Here is a 17,251-nt window from a genome sequence, read left to right as displayed (position 1 = left end):
ACCCATTATACCCATGGAAAAATTTTTTATGCTCATCTATTAAAATAAAATAAGTATTTATTTATTACATTGTAATTGATTATTTTTTTTTCAAAAGTAGTTACGTGAATTAACTTTGTTTTATTAAGCATTTTATTATATTAAGAATCATGTTTTATAAAGCAAATATTGATTTAGTAGTTAAGTAGAATTTCCATTTACCTACATGCAAAAATTACAATTTTCAAACCTCCTGTTTTTTAATTTTTTTATTAATTATAAGGCTACGTAAATAGAATTTACAAATTTTCAGGAATTTTTGAAAATTTGACTACTTCGCATGGATCTCCTTAATTGAATAAAAATCCAATGTCAAATAAGCTCCTTGAGAGGTTCAAAAAAATAATTTATACTTTGTAATTTATTTTTCAAGACTTAACCCTCCTGTAGGGAGCAGATTCAACGACTATACGCCACCTGTCGGAAGTTTTTAGTACTATTTTGGTCGAAAAATTACACATGAGCATACATAATCATTTCAAGCCTTCTATGGGAATATCAAATCATTACAACCTTGAAATCACGGTAACAAATGAATATGAATTTATGAGTTAATATTGTTTAAAAGTTATTATCAGACTTGATACACATAAGAATATTAAAAGAAAAATATCGTTCAATAAATATAAATAAAAAAAAAACAATCGCTGGATGACAATGAAACACGACCGCAAGAATAATAAAAAACAAGAACCTTAATCCAATAACAATACATTTGTTGATTTGATAGCCGTGTTTTTACTGGTTAAATTTATTGAGATTTCAATGTTCAATGTAATACATTTAACCTCACTTACTTACTTGTTTAAATTGAAAGTAATCATGCAAGTTATTATTTTATAATATACGAGCTGAAGCACAAGGATTAAAATTATGTATTGAGGATATCGACTGCGGGATTACAAAATCTAATAATAATTATTAACAGAATTAGATCTTTCATAGATAAAAAATAATTTCCATATACAAAATGTTGAATTTAATTAGCTAGACATAAAATACACACAAGCGTATAATACAAATGAGGAATACATAACCGTGGATGTAGAGATTAGATATCTAATTACATATATAATTATAATCCGCCAGACACAGACAGAGAATAGAATAACATAATGAACGAGACGTATTGTAAATACGCGTGTTATTTATTCTCTTTACAAAATGACAGTTTGTCCATACAATTATTCGCAGTGATCGGGCATAATTTTTTAATACTTTTTACATAATACACAATGCTTCATATATTGGACATATGTTGGATTTGACAAATCAAGTGTGAGACATGTTGTGTTGTTAATATATAGGTGTATATTACCGAGATGGAATGCGGTCATCTACGTCGTGTAGGCAAAGCAGAGGCAGAGCTAAAGGAAGAGGTTGATGTTGAGTCTTAAGCTGGAGAGTATCATATACAAACATATCTGTAAGAGACATTTATATATATGATATGTGTACACAAATGAGAAAAGAAAGAAATCTCATCGGAATTATGCGGTCACGGCACTCCTTAATAGGTCCTCAACCTTTCTTCGTTAATTTTCATTCATTTAAAAATTAATACATTGGCCAAGAAAAAAATTTTTAAATAGCAATATATGGCCATATTAGCCCATATAGTCTAAAAAAATTGGGAGTGAATTTTGTTCCAATTACTCCGGATTACCAATTGAAACAAAATTTTATTTTTTTTGTAAATTTCGACTTGACAATATTAAACTGAATTTTTATAAAGATTATTGCACGCCTCATAAGCGAAGCGGATGAAGTTATGCTCTATACTCGCCTTACAAGAATCAAGCGATTTCTTGAACTAAAATTGTCTCCATTTATTTTCTATCGCGATTGTAGAACAATATTTACACATAAATGTCACGGAAAAATACTTATGACATTTTACTTTTTAAATAAATTTAAAAAAATGTTAAAAAACCAAGAGTCAAAATTTTGAACCAAGAATACTATTTTGAAGAAAATGATTTTCTTGAGTCAAGAGAATAAATTCTTGAGTTAAGTAATTATTCTTGATCTAAGAAAATTTTCTTGTTTCAAGAATAGTATTCTTGGTTAAAAATTTTGGCTCTTGAGTCAAGTTAATTTTTTTATCAGTGTGCCGAAAAACTTAGCTGATCAAGTCAATTTTTTTTGTTCGCTTCAGTATTATTTAAAACTATTATTTACAATACATGTACAGTACCTTTTTTTCTAGGTGGACAATAGCGCAAAAGATTTGAAAGTATTTGTATTTTATTTTAATCAATTTTATGATAAAAAATGATATTATAAGGCGCGCACTTTTGGATTTTCCAAACTTTTTTGTTTTTAAGTCTTGCTGAAAAATCTTTACGTGAAAATTAAGAAATCATCAATCATTAACATTACTACGTTTAATTAGAAAAAATTACCCTGATGTTAATTAAATTACTTGATATAGAAATTTTCAAAATTTCTACACAAATAAATTATTACCGGAAAAATTTATCAAAAAATTCTACTTGTAGAAATGAATAAGTCTATGAATTAAATTTTTTTCAAATAATGAAATTTATTTGTTACATCAAACTATAGCAAATATTTTCTTATTTTTATTTATCCTTCTTGAAGTAAATTTCACTTTGGAAGGATTTAATCGATTAAAAATCATCCACCACGTCAAGCCATGTCAAGCAACGTATGGACATATTAAACATATCAGGACATAAAAAAATTATATTTGATAGTTTTTAAGAGACTTTTACCTATTACTCATCTTTAATGTCGACTGACGTATAATTTTTACAGTCTGCTATGATCTCTGTGTACAAACAAATAAATCAATCAATTATCTTTAATCATTCGACACATTAAATGACGTATATTGACAATGAATCATCTTTTAAGTGTACTGAGAATCAATATAATTTTTTTTATTAACAAAAAAGTGATGGGAAAGAGAAATGATAATGAGAATCAAAAGTTGATTGAAAGTTTTCTGAAAAAGGGATACAAGTAATATCCAAGAATCAAAGTGAGAAGATTAGTAATTTATTTGAAGAAATTCGTTAGCAAGAAATTTAATTTAATTTGTATTCTGGACTTTCAATTCCCTTCTCTACGTATAAAGAGTAATGTCAACATAAGGAAAACGTGCCAATCATTCTTTGAGCAATGTCGCGCGTGTCCACACACATACGTGTACGCATTACGTAGTTATACTAACTGAAAAAAAAAAAAAAAAAGAATAAAATAAAAAGAGAAAGAGTGGAGTAAGATAGAGGTATTACACGTACACTTGCTGTATACTATTGGTATACGGGAAATAGCTGATCGAAAGTTTGTTCTCTGCTCCGCCAACTGTCTCCACTTATTTTCTTATATAAAAACTTGACCGATTACCCAGTTTATTTTTGCAATTTATTGTTCAACTGGAACGTCGTGTAAGATTATTGTTGATGATCAGCGACGAAAGAGAAATGTGTGAAAATAACGGAATTTAATTAAAAAAAAAAATTAATAATAATAATAATTATTATTATTCCAATAATTATTATTATTACTAATGGCTCAATTGGTAGAGCATTTGGCACGTAACAAAAAGGTCCAGGTTCGAATCCTGTTCTGGGCTGTCCAAATTATTTTTTCATTTACCGAAAAAATTTACACTGAGTAAAAAATTACATCTTTACACATTTTTCAACAAAAATTGTCGAAATAAATTTCAATTATTTTTTATATCTTTATTATTATTACTAATAATAATAATAATAATAATAATAATAATAATAATAATAATAACAAATATAATAATAATATTGTTATAAATTTATAAATAGGATAAATGTATGTTACATGAAATCCTTGAGAATAAAAAAACGGATGGTATGCATTGAATGAATGATGAATTTTCATAACTGTTGGTGTATAAATAAATGCAAATAATAATATATAAATGACTTACACAAGCGTGTGTAGACAGGACGAATATACAGTATACAGCGACTTAACTACAGACGAATAATATTATAACAAAACAAAACCGAGCGGGTCATAATTCCGGGGATATGTATTATGTAATTATTTTCAGGATTCTCATAGTTTGTATGTGAGAATAAAAAATATGGTACGCTCTCTATTGTCGATTAAATGAATTTTTAAGAGGACGATATACCGTTTGTTAATGTTCTTTCTCTCATTGTAGCTATTCAATATAATAGAGAAAATTGCAATCAAACAAGGAACTGCTCTCACGATTTTAACTTAAATATTGAATTTTTGATACCAACAACGGAATGTAGGTCAATAAAAACTTTACTTTTTTTCAAAAATTACTGCAAAAAAATTTTTTTAATTATTGACTCGCACGATTTTCAATAAATTTTTGATCAATTGAATTTGAATAGTTGTGAAATGTAAAAGTATTTTATTTGAAATATTTCGAAGTAATGACAGAATATTTGTGGTAAAATTTGAGGGTAAGTAATGGTGGTAAAATTTTTTTCGATTTGTCATTGTAAATATTAACATTTACGGAAATAAAATACATTAAGAAATCAGAAGAATGAAGAAAACGTAACTTTCATAAAATAGTTAAACTATTATATTATACATACTTGAAAGTTTTTAAGAAAGAATATCTCTTGAGTAAATTGTTATTTATACTCACAAATGTTTAATGTTTATTGTTGTTAATGGATAATATAACACATAAATGAAATTATATGTTTCATTAAGTAGATGAAAAAAATTTATTGTTAATAGTAGGGTGTCCTTGAAATCATTCATGAAGAAGACTACATCAAGAATGATTGAGCATTTTTTAAATTTAAAGTCCAAGCGATTTAAATATGAATCATGACTCTTTAAATTTTCCAGGTGATTTTTTGTTTATTTCAATTATTAGAATTAAATTATTTTCGATTGATTCGTAAAAATTGTAAATAATAAAATTTCACTTTCGTCGAAAAAAATATTGTAAAATCATTGAGCCAAAACACTTTCGTCAAGCATCAGTAGTTCAACAACCTCAAGGTAAATATAGATAAGAAAAGCGTAGTAACTACAACAAAGGAGACAACCGTAAAATAATAAAAATAGTATAGTCAATACTCTATAAAGATTAAAAGATTTTAAAAACAATAACCTAGCTTCCTTATGTTTCTTTTTATTTTTTTTTTATACTTATCGAATCAGTAGTAATGCATTCGAAAGTTTTATCTATGATTCTATCCTTGATCGGTCAATTTGAGATTCCATATGTAAATCTATCAGGTACTTGAAATAATTACCGACAAGAAAGTTTAGAAGTTGTAAAAGTCTCGGCAAGTTATAGGGTCATGCATATTTTAAACCATGGAAAGTGGTTTGAGAAAATCCGGTAAGTCTTAGTCTAACGTCTGTTGACATTTCTAATGTCCGTAAAAAAAAAATTTTCTAGTATGGCCTCATATGTCTATATTTAATTTTTCAACCAAAAATAGTACTTGAATTCACCGACAGATGGCGTATGATCGCTGAATCGTCTCCTTACAGGAGAGTTCAATCTTATGTTATATCATAAAAAAAAAAAAAAAATTTTTTTACCTTACTAGGGATCTTATCTAACATTGATTTTTAGTGTAATGGATATTATTAAGGAAATAAGCAAAATTTTGTGACCAAAACTTACATTTTAAAAAATATAAGTTCATCCCGATGTTACTCTCATTAAGACCTATCATTTGAGTACCCACATCAATTTTTCATATATTTATATATATGTAAATATGAAAAATATATCAAAATGCATGTGGGTACTCAAATGAAAGCTCTTGATGAATGTAACATCGGGATGAGCTTGTATCTTTAAAAACATCAATAGTTGAAAAGGTACAGTGCAATTTAACCAAAGTCATTATTTAATAAAGCAAAATTTTATTTACTTATAGTTCACAAGTCACGGCAGTCACACAGTGATTGTAAGGTTGCTAGTTAAATATTAAATATATAGAATAAAAATTTCTAATATTTAATTTTTTTTTTACTGTCATATATAGCTTGATATGGCCTTACATGACAGAAAATTTTTTATCGGCAAGTTTTGTTTCTTATGAAACGAAAAGAATATTACATTGTTCTTTTCGGGATAAAACTTAAAAGTTAAAGCAATCGCGGAAGAAGTGAAATCGGAAATTAATACTTTAGAAATAAAATTTTATGATAAAATAGTCACAAATTATTGAAGAGAAACGTTAACTCCATCGAATTGTATTGAGTAATTGCGGAAGTTTATCGGATACAATGGAAAAGGAATCGACTGGTCGTTAAACACAAATTATAACTCTGGTGACAAAGTTTATATTCAATGAAGAATATAAATATTATTAGTAAAAGTAATCGGTAGTTTGTTGAAATTATCAATTATCTGCTTTACGAAACTGTTTATGGCTAAAAGGTTAAAGGTTTTTTTAGTAAATTTTATATATTGAAATTTATGATATATGTAAACCATTATTCATAATTATATTAATATTCTTATGTTATGAAAATGAATATTGCAAGTTGCCATACATATTAAAGTTAATTCTTGGTCAATGTAACTAATCTTGCTTCATATCGCTCCTACATAACGTGCATAGTTAAAATTCTATTTTAGAATGAACAACTGTCTTTTGAAATAAACAAACAATAAAATAATATTTGCTTGAAATTTGAAAATCAAATAATTATTTTAAAAAATTTTTCGATTGAAAAAAAAATGTAATATCTTAAAAGTTGTTTTTGACAATTCAAAAAATTATTATCAGCTGTTAAATTTATATTGGCTTAATATATTAAAGATTTCAGCTGTCAGCTGGTTCGACAGATTTTTCGCAATGTCAATGTCAATAATTGAACTCTCCGTGCATGTGATTGAATTAAAATAAAAAAAATTAATTTTAATTAGTGTAAATACATCAACAAAGATAAAGTATTCAAAAACAATGAGATTAACTTCAAATATATATAAAATACGGTGCAAAAATAATACTTTTTATAACATCAATAACGAAGGCTTGCAATTACCTTTGTAATTTCATTGTTCAGAAATTGCGAGTTAATAAAAAAATTTCAATGTGGACAAAGTTAACAAAGTAAACAAAGAATTTTCATTAACCGGATTACAGGCAATAAAATTAACACCATTAAGATTGTTTCCACACCAAAAGAATTCATTCCGTTCTTCTAATTCTTCAATAAATTTAAATGCCGAATTAAATCGAAAAATTCTCCCGCCGATTTCACTTTAAAAATAAACGATCCACAATATTGTATTACTCTGTATTATCAGGTAATTGTAATTGTAATTACAAACGAAAACCGGCATTATGTTATTAAATTGCATCCTTGAATAAGCAATAATTTAAACCCCTTAGCATTTAAACATAAATAAAAATCAAAATAAGTCATTATTATGATCTTTAGGATCACAAAGCCACTAGTAATTATCCGGGTTGTTTTTCACAGCATACTTCTCAATATCTCAGTGCTGTAACGCTCTTATGCCCACCGCAAAGTCTAACTATAGTGCAGTAATAACCGTCGCGGATAAATCAATTTCCTAATCAAGAATCAGTAATCAGCAAAACATCTACTCTCATTAATTCGGTTTTTATAGATTCATTAACTATTATTTTTCTCTTCATTAATTACTATCGCCAGTCTTAAGCATTATTATTATTGTTTTTGATATTTATATTAAAATGTATTGCACATATATAATTTAATAATTTATCAAAGAGTACAACGGCTTCGTAATCACCATGAACCTTTCAAGTTCCTCGACCTTGAATAATACACCACGCAATCAGTGTTTCAAGAAATAAAGAGTTACATTGACTTACTATGTATATATACAACATGCGTTGCGTTTAAAATCATCCGAGCGTTAATTAGAATGCTTTATTATGCTTAAAAAAATTTTTTTAAACCTTATTAATGTTATAATTATTGTTATTAAATTGAAAAATTGAGTTAAGATTTAGAAAAATTAAGAACATAAAAATGTGTCATAATAAAAATTAATAATAGTTTTATTACTCAATTAAACATGATACTTCTGAACTAGTCATTTTAATTCAGAAATATATTTATGCCAACCCTCACAAAAAAATTTACATTAAAACGTATTGGCAAACGTATATATATAAATACATTTAAAAATTTAATTCCTAAGTAAAAAAATTTTTTTAAGTATTGTATTTTTTAAAAAAACATAAATTGTTTCTTTTGAAAACAGATCAAACTGAGCGAGTTAATAGTTAAACATTTTAGAAAAATTTCCTTTTTCTTTTTTTTTAATAAACAGAAAAATAAAATTTTTGCACCAAGAAAATTTTAAGAAAGACAAAAGTTATTTTGAAGCAAGAAGAAATTTTCTTGGCTGAAGAAACTTTGACTTCATTCACACAGTAAAAAATTTTGCGTCAATGCGTCAAAAAATTTTGTGTTAAAAATTTTTATGTTAAATATTTAACACTTTTTTATATTAATTTAACACCAATAATGATTATTATTTAAGCTTCAAAGTGATCAATATCAACCTAACTAAATTTCTAATACCCACTAGACTCATCAGCATGGCTACTAAGTGTATTCTCGCACTACTTTTTCCATCATGTAATCGACAGTAAACAATCTACTAGTAGTGTCGCAACCGAATGGTCACTAATTAAAGATCTCAGATCTTGGGACATTTATAGCAACAGTTATTATAAAGAGATTTAAATTGCATGGTTATGAAGGCGGCGATTTTATACAAAAGCTATCGTGTAATATGCGTGTTATGCAGTACAAGTAAGGTTAGTTCTAATACTTAATACTTAAAGTATATATATCTTCTTTGGTTTTCTTTTTCTTCTAGGCTCATATAAATGAACGACGTTACTCTGGCTAGTCAGCGAACTCAAGTAATCAACGGCGTAACGGCTGGGCACCAACCGAAGAATTTACACAACTTTAACTTAAACTCAGCTCATAGTTAACAATAAAATCAAACACATTTATTACAAACTATCGTACAACTTAAATGATCTGTTTTTGAGGGATTGGAGTAAACTTTAACGACTGATGTAGATGTCTAAAGGGTCTAATGACAACATTAGCTTATAACTAGATACGAGGCAATGAACCGGAAGTTATAATTATGGTTACCTGTAGCTTTATGTCCGGCAGGATCAGCATGCTTACAATGTTAAGTTCCAATCACAAAATAATAGATATTCACAAAATTTGAATCACTGCACAGAATTGGGCGCCAATTGTTGATGTTTGGTTTCAAATTTTGAATGCCACATGCACTTAATTGTGAATGAAAGGTATTGATTGATGTTGGTGTTGGTTGTAAAGAAGTATTATGTACTGGGTATTACGTATTATGTGGTGCGGATTGTTTATGAAGATATTGTTGTAAGACAACCGGTTGTATACGTCGAGTTCAATAGCTAGAGCTGGACTCGAGGAGCCGAGGAGCGTTTATAGCATGAATGCTCCTATCCACTGGGTAGAGGATGCTACGCAGTAGGGAGAAGTTAAGGTATGAAAGAAAATAAAGAAAGAGACGACTTGTTTAAGGCAACTGAAGTGGGGAACGGGAAATGTTATGTTGTTGTTGTTGTTGATGGGTGTAGTATGGAGGGATATAGTATGAGAATTGCGGATAGAAGGTGTACTAACTGGTTGTACATAAGGTAAGGGTATACAAATACACAAGTATATATATGAACGCCGGAAAAAAGTTCTGGAGTAGGAGAGCATCCTTGTCCTCATGCCTCGTGGGTAAAATTGTGTGTGTGATGTCTCTAGAAACTACTATGCAGTCCAGAAGCGCAAGTATGGTTATATACACAGGAGACACACCATAAGCGCCATGGCGTTTTACTCACCTTTCACCACGATGAGAATGTCGAATATTTCGTCCGCGTGATAAGAAATATTTTACTTTTTAGAAATGTCAATGTAAACATGCTCGTGGATGTAATTAAAAAGTTGTATTTTTTTTTTTTTTTTTATTGGATGTAAGATAAATTTTTTGGGAATAGATAGGAAAAGTTTTTACGTTAAAAAGCGTTTAAAATTGGGAATTGCTTTCGACTTGCCAAGGTCAAATAATTTTCCTTTTTCAATTTTTTTTCTTATTAATTTTGTGCTTACATAAGATTAAAAATGTATGAATTTTCAGAAAATATGAAACATAAATTTGTTTAAAGTTTTAAAAAGAAATTTCATTTTTTTTTTTAATTTTGAAAAATTTCATCTTTTTGATTTAAGAAGAAAAATTCTTAAACTAAGAAATTTTTTTTGAGTAAATTTTATACAATTCAAAAATTTTTCTCTTGATTCGCGTTAATTTTTTTTTTTTTTATTGTAAAACACTAGTAGTTAAGACACATTTTTTTTTATTTCTGATAAAATTTATTGATTCTTTTTTACTATCAGCTTCTGAAAATAAATTTTTTTTTTTCGGTCTTACTTTACTGCCAATAAATTTTTATTTTTAAAATTAAATGAATATTATGAAGTATAGTTTTCTGGATTTTCCTTTTTTACTATTATTTATTGTTAATTTTAATTAAAAAAAAAAAAATAAAAAAAAAAAAAAAAATGATGACAAAAGAAATTGGTACTCTTCAAAAGTTTTTACTGTGGGATTTTTTAAATTATTTCGAAACCACAAAATTTTTATTGATTTGCAAAATTTCTAAAAATGATCTTTCAGCTAATTTAATTTTCATAATTGAATAGAAAAAATGAAAATTGATGGGTGATTATTCTTATTAATAAACTCCAGTCGCGTAAGCCAAATAGAGTTGTACTGTTACGTATTCCAATGGAGAATAAATAAATAAGGTAAAGAAGAAATAAGCTTTCATTTTCTTCGAATAGAAAACAACGTTAGATTAATTCATTTGGCGTCCGCGTGGGTGCGACGTGTGTTCCTTAACTTCTCGTAGATAATATTTATAGAATAATTAACTGAACAACTATAAACTGTAGGGTTCGAATCCAATTGATATTCAAGGCAAGAGCCGACTTTTCTTCACAAAAGTATTCATCGCAGGTGCATGACTCACGCGTAAGTCCGGTGAGTGACACAATGAAGAGGATATTGTTGAGGTTTTAAAAGACACTTATGTTTCGGAAACAAAGTAACATAAAGACACGTGATGATGATGATGGTACGTAATGGAAGGTAAATCTTAGTATTTATCAGCGGATTTTAAAAGCGCTGAGACGATGACCTTAAAAATAACAAAATCAGGTACCTTGAACTCAGTGGTAATCCAAGCATTACTTTTAGTACTCGGTACTTCCGCTTCTTGTTCTTTGGATCAATGGCCAGTTGCAGGAATTTCCATTCGAGTAAACATATACTTAATACATATTATTAAATTGCTATTATTGTATTGCTATTATACTGTACAGGGTTATTAGGATTAGGATTTATCATTTATCTTCGCTTCAACGTATTTATTTTCATTATCAATAGGCTCAATTAGACTTAACTTGAAGTTATTTATTTTTATCAGCGATAAAGTTTTATCCACTTAAAAACTTGCGATTTTTTTAATATCGTGGAAAATCAATTAGTATCAAATTTTATTTTCGAGATATTTAATGCACAACATGTACCAGGCCCATAACCTGTTGGAAGTCATGGATTGTTGAAGTTGTATGTTTTTGAATAAAATTATTAACTAGTTAAAAGAACAATTTTTCGAAATGAATTTCAATAAAAAAAATTAATTTGATTCAAAAAAAAAATCTAGAATCAAGAACATAATTTTAAAGAATTTGTATTCTAATCATTTTGTATCAAGCAGAAAAATTTGAAACCAAAAATTCTAGGAAAATCAAATAAATCCCTTACCCCCAAAATATATCAAAAAATGCCCGAACACACCTCCTGTTAAAAGCGCAACTCAAAAGTCCAATTCTAAAAAGTTCCTCACTGAAATTGAATTTTGGCACACCCTTATGTTCACAAATTAATTTTAAATGTCCTGATATAATTTTATATGCCCACAAGTTTTTAATAAATTTGAATTTATTGGTTGAAAAAAAAATCGCACAATAAAATTTTTAAAAATGTAGATAAACAAAAATTTCTCTTTCAAACCAAAGGACCAAAATTTACTTGAATTGTAATTTTTCAATATTCAAAATTTTATTTAAAATCCCTTTTTAGTAAGTTATAAAATTTTTTTCAAAATCTATTTTATAAATTTTCCTACGATTGAAGTTTCCAGGTAAATTTTCCAAAATTTTTTTTCCATTTATTTCAATGGAAAGTGAAAAAATTTTAGGAAAAAAAAACCTAATATTAATAGTAAGACTTTCAATTATGTTCAAAATTTGAATTCATAGTTGGACTATAGTTTCTTGAGTAAACTTAATAATAATAATAAAATAATTTATCATAAGCATCTTTTTCTTGATAACAATAGTTACTAAGAATTATTTCTTTTCTGCAAATTAAAGCACTCAAATTCAACCTAGCGTATCGAGATTACCATATCTCAAATTTAAAAACCCCAACACTCGCAAAAAAAAATATATATATAAACGTATACTCCCCTCTTCCGTCTGCATACGTACAAATATAATACACAATAAATTAAAGCGAGGCAGGTGAGAAATATCAGTTTAAAATTAAATTCAGGGTAGGAAAAATTAGCAAGCATGATGCAATCCACATCATCGAGCTCGATGGCTACCGGAAGTGCTTCGTCTGGATAACACCTGTCTCAATGACGTCAAAATCAATAGCTCTTTGCAATTAGTCACCATCATAAGTAACAGCACAATGTAACATCATATAATATATTATATTATCGTACAACAATACAAAACAATATTTTTTCCTTAATCTGCATACACTTTCGTTTCTTCTTCTTTTTATAAGAACAAAAAAAAATATATACCGCCGCTAATTAATGCTTACTTCAACTCACTTTATTAGTTATTTAGAAAACTAAATGGCCAGATGACAATGACGGTTTTTTATCGGTTTAGAACATAATTTTGTTCCGTCTCGTGCCAGACACATGTATGCATATATTTGTATATATATATAAGGTATTAAAAAACAATGGTCTTAAGGTATAAGTTGGAATAATAGTTTCCATAGTCGAGAGAATTTCTAAAGTAGATTGTACTTTTGTACTAAATATTGCACTATACATTTCATTTGTTTTTGCATTGTGCATGTGTAGAAGGTATCATATACGTATAAATGCATAAGAACATCCGTATAATCTAAGTTGATTTCGTACTTAACTGTATGAGTGGTACACATACCAAAGTGTCGTTTTAGTTAGCGAAACTCGGGTGTTATTTCCACGTTACGTTTTATAAAAAATAACTTGTTCACACTATTTAAAGTACCCTTGAGAATTTCATTTGTATTTGTCTGTTTTTGTGTTTATTATTCTTCCGTTTTTTTTGCTCAGAGTTTCCCGTCTTTGATTTTATATTCACACTTAAGACTGTCGACAGTAAATTTCTTAATCTATTTTGAAATACCGCGTAATAAATTTGTGGAGTATTATTAACAAAAGTTTTTTTTTTGTTCTCACACATCGATATAAATTGTCGTATTTTAATTTTAAATAGTGAGTGTATTGATATTTATTTGAGATTTATCATTCGAAAGGTATGTTAATTTATTTTTTTCAAGTGTTATGTCTTTAGTCTGAACCCTGAATAGAAGTCGAATACAAAATAAATAAGAATACTCCGAAGATGCTCCTCTCACTTTCGATTTCGATAAATGTCAAATGGCTTTGTGAATATTTAAATATTATACGTAAACTTTTTATGCTGATAAAAGTTTATTTCGAAACCAGGAAATTCTTATTTTTATAGCAAACTATTTTAAATGATTATTTATTTTATTCCTTACAAGAAAACTTTTTAAAAATTAATTTAATGTAATGTGAACTTTAAAAAAATCGGATAAATTATGAGCTCAAATATGTTCTTTGTCTATTTATTTAAATTATGATTGTTATATAATTATTTTTGTTATATCATGTATATATAATATGAAGATGAATACGGCTTCTGGATGTATTCCTTTCAAAAGATTATGTCATTTTATTTCATTGTTATTGTTATTATTATTCTTGTATTATTTTAAATAATCAACCATATAAAAATTAATGTTATTGATAATTATTTATGAATTATGAAATGAAATTCTTCAATATAAATGAGTTTATGCTAATGAAATTCAATTTTGTTTTCTATTAACTACATGATGGATTTGGCCTAAGGATGAGGTGAAGAACATCGAAATGTACACAACCTTATATATTATACTAAAAGACATCAAATATATGACAAGCTATCAAAATACTTCCATTCGATTGGGAAATGGCTTGTGACAATAATTTCACAATACTAATAATAATTAATAATTTTCCTCATATGTATACAGTGAAAAATTTTTCATTGTGTAATTATGTAAAATGTTATTTGTGTGTTAAATTTTAATATTTTTGTGTATTGATTTAACACAATCTTTTGTATTATTAAATCGATCCATTTTTTAACACAAAAAAATATACTCGATATTTAAATAACACTTTTTTATAATTCTGAAGTTAGCCTTCAGCTGTCAATTTTAAAAATTTTAATTACAAATCAATTACAAGAAAAAAATGCTTCTAAAAATTTTCACTGGTAATTTTTATTAATTTTCACATGTGAAATTTTTTAATTTATTTTTTTTTTTATAATAATTGCATTATTATAAAAATTATAAAAACAGAGTTGTCTTACTTTATCGTTACATACAGATTGTGTAAAAAAAGTCGTTAACATAGACAGAAAAAAAATTTTCTTACACCAAGAAAATTTTAAGGAAGACAAAAATTATTTTGGAGTAAGAAGAAATTTTCTTGGCTCAAGAAATTTGTAATCTTCCTTAATATTTTCTTGATATCCATGGACGTAAGTACTTATATGTATGTATATAAGCGATCCTTTTACCAAAAAAAAAAGGCTTCTGGATGATAATGATAAGCCACAGTTGACCGTAAACAACATAAATGGTTTAGTTCACTATTACTTTTCTTTCGTCATTTTTAAATTTTATAATCAACTCGAATAATCTCGGCAGTAGAATCTACAGACAATGCCATCGTACTTTGGCTTACATTATATTTAATTTAAGCTTAGACTAAAAAGTAGAATTATATATATATATATATATATATATATATATATATATATATATATATATATATATATATATATATATATATATTGTATATATATACAATATACAATGGTGAAATATGAGGTTAGCTCACTTTCTATGACAATAAATTTTTTTAAGTCGTTCTAATTATAATTTCTCGCTTTATCATTCCAGTTTAAGATATATAAAATTTTTTACTTTTATTTGCTTATATGTAAGTGTGTAAAGATTTTTTTTTCTGTAATTAATGTTGAAAGTTTACCATTGATATTTATTTATTTAGTTTTTTTGAGATTAATAACTCGTAATACGGGTAATACGAGTTCTCGCTGGATAGAAATATCTAATTAGGATTCGACTGATATGAATAAAATGCCATGAGAAGCAAAAGTATTACAACATATAAATAAAAAATTTTATAGGCATAATATTAAACAAATAAGGATAAATGTTAATAAACAAAAAATGTGTACGCAATAAAAATCATGAGTCTTGAGGTGAATCAAAGGCCGAAGGATGAAAAAACTTTAGACTTTGGATCGCGAATAAATAATTGTAGGATGTTATTTTTAATAAACAGAAATTTCAAATACTTGTAGTTTATGATTTTAAATTTATTGCAACAAGTTATTTGTTGAATAACTTTTGCATGACGTACTTTGACATTCCAGAAGGATAAAATATATGCGTTTAAGTAATTGTTTAGTCGTAACTTATAAATTATAAGAGGAAATAGTTAGTAAATTGTGTTTTTAAATTTATTTATAGATTACTTCAAATTAAAAGACGTTATCATTTTTTAAATAAATTTTTTGTGAATATTAAGTGACCTTTAAATAAATTCCTGTTAAAATTTAGACCTTGAATTTTTTTTTATTTTTCGGGTCTTTTAATTTCAAGAACGGAAAGGTTTTAGGTATTTTTTTTTTCGAGGTTTTTAATTAATAAATTATGATAAATAAAATTTAACTCGTTTTAGATCATGAATTCTATTAGAAATATTATTTTTACTTTAATAATAAAAATAAATGTAAAAAATTTTAGTTTAAAATAAAACTATGTTCGTTAATAGTAAATATTTATTTCTTCCATGCAACTATGTAACTTTCTATGACTCAGAAGCATGGACCTCACTGTCCAGTTATTTATAATTAACTCTCTCAAAACATCAAACATAAAAATGCTAATCTTATGTTCAAAGTATCTCTAATAGGCCCTATTCAGTATTTTTATCTTAAATAAAGATTACTGTCAATATCTATACTGATAATTCATTAGTTGGCTCTTTAAATATTTTTAAATCTCCTTAAGTAGATTCTAAATTACTGATTATATTTTTAATGATAATGAATATCATGCTGACAATTTCCTAAATCCGATAAACTATCAGATTTCTATCGTATTTTAAAAAGCAAAGAAATTAATTAAAAAATAGTAGTAGCTAATTTTTCTGTGATAATTTTTCTGTAATCCAGATTATACTGCGTGATATCTAGATTATACTCAGTATAATCTGGATTATACTCAGTATAATCTGGATTATACTCAGTATAATCTGGATTAAACTAAGTATAATCTGGATTATACTAGCTACTATCTGAAATTTTTTTTCATTCAATATAATCTAGGATGATATCCAGTGTAATCTTGTTCTTACCGGGTATTTCAGCTGAGAAAAAAATTTTCTCACCTTGAGAAAATTTTTCTCTTGAATATTTGATGTCCATTTTTTATTATTTTAGCGTGCAATTATACAATTGTGCAATTAAAAATAACAATATTATTTGATCTTCTCATTTGACATGTTGATCAATCAAAATATTAATAAAAATTTACTTCTATCGAGATATTTAATTTTTTGGAGCAAGAGGAAGAAAAATATTTTCTTGCCTCAAGTGAATCTTTTTTTATGTGTACACTTTATTAATTAAAATTTGAATAAATGTGAAGAATATTAAATAGATTAAATAATAATAATTCTCTGGAGGAACAACATAAATTATAAAAAACATT

At 26.7% G+C, this 17,251-nt stretch overlaps 1 protein-coding gene across 1 annotated transcript in view; it reads right to left on the bottom strand.

Moving 5' to 3' along the window:
- Window positions 1-17,251, bottom strand: part of Rhp (GTP-Rho-binding protein rhophilin) — a 48,184-nt gene that overhangs the window by 29,795 nt on the left and 1,138 nt on the right. The gene's annotated exons all lie outside the window — the stretch shown is intronic.

This window comes from Cotesia typhae, unplaced genomic scaffold, assembly GCF_013202065.1.
Source record: "Cotesia typhae breed Kobodo isofemale line unplaced genomic scaffold, CoteBio_Ctyphae contig_44, whole genome shotgun sequence".
Lineage (NCBI taxonomy): Eukaryota > Metazoa > Arthropoda > Insecta > Hymenoptera > Braconidae > Cotesia > Cotesia typhae.
The sequence above is the reverse complement of the archived record's forward strand: the minus strand, read 5'-3'. Positions and strand labels throughout refer to the sequence as shown.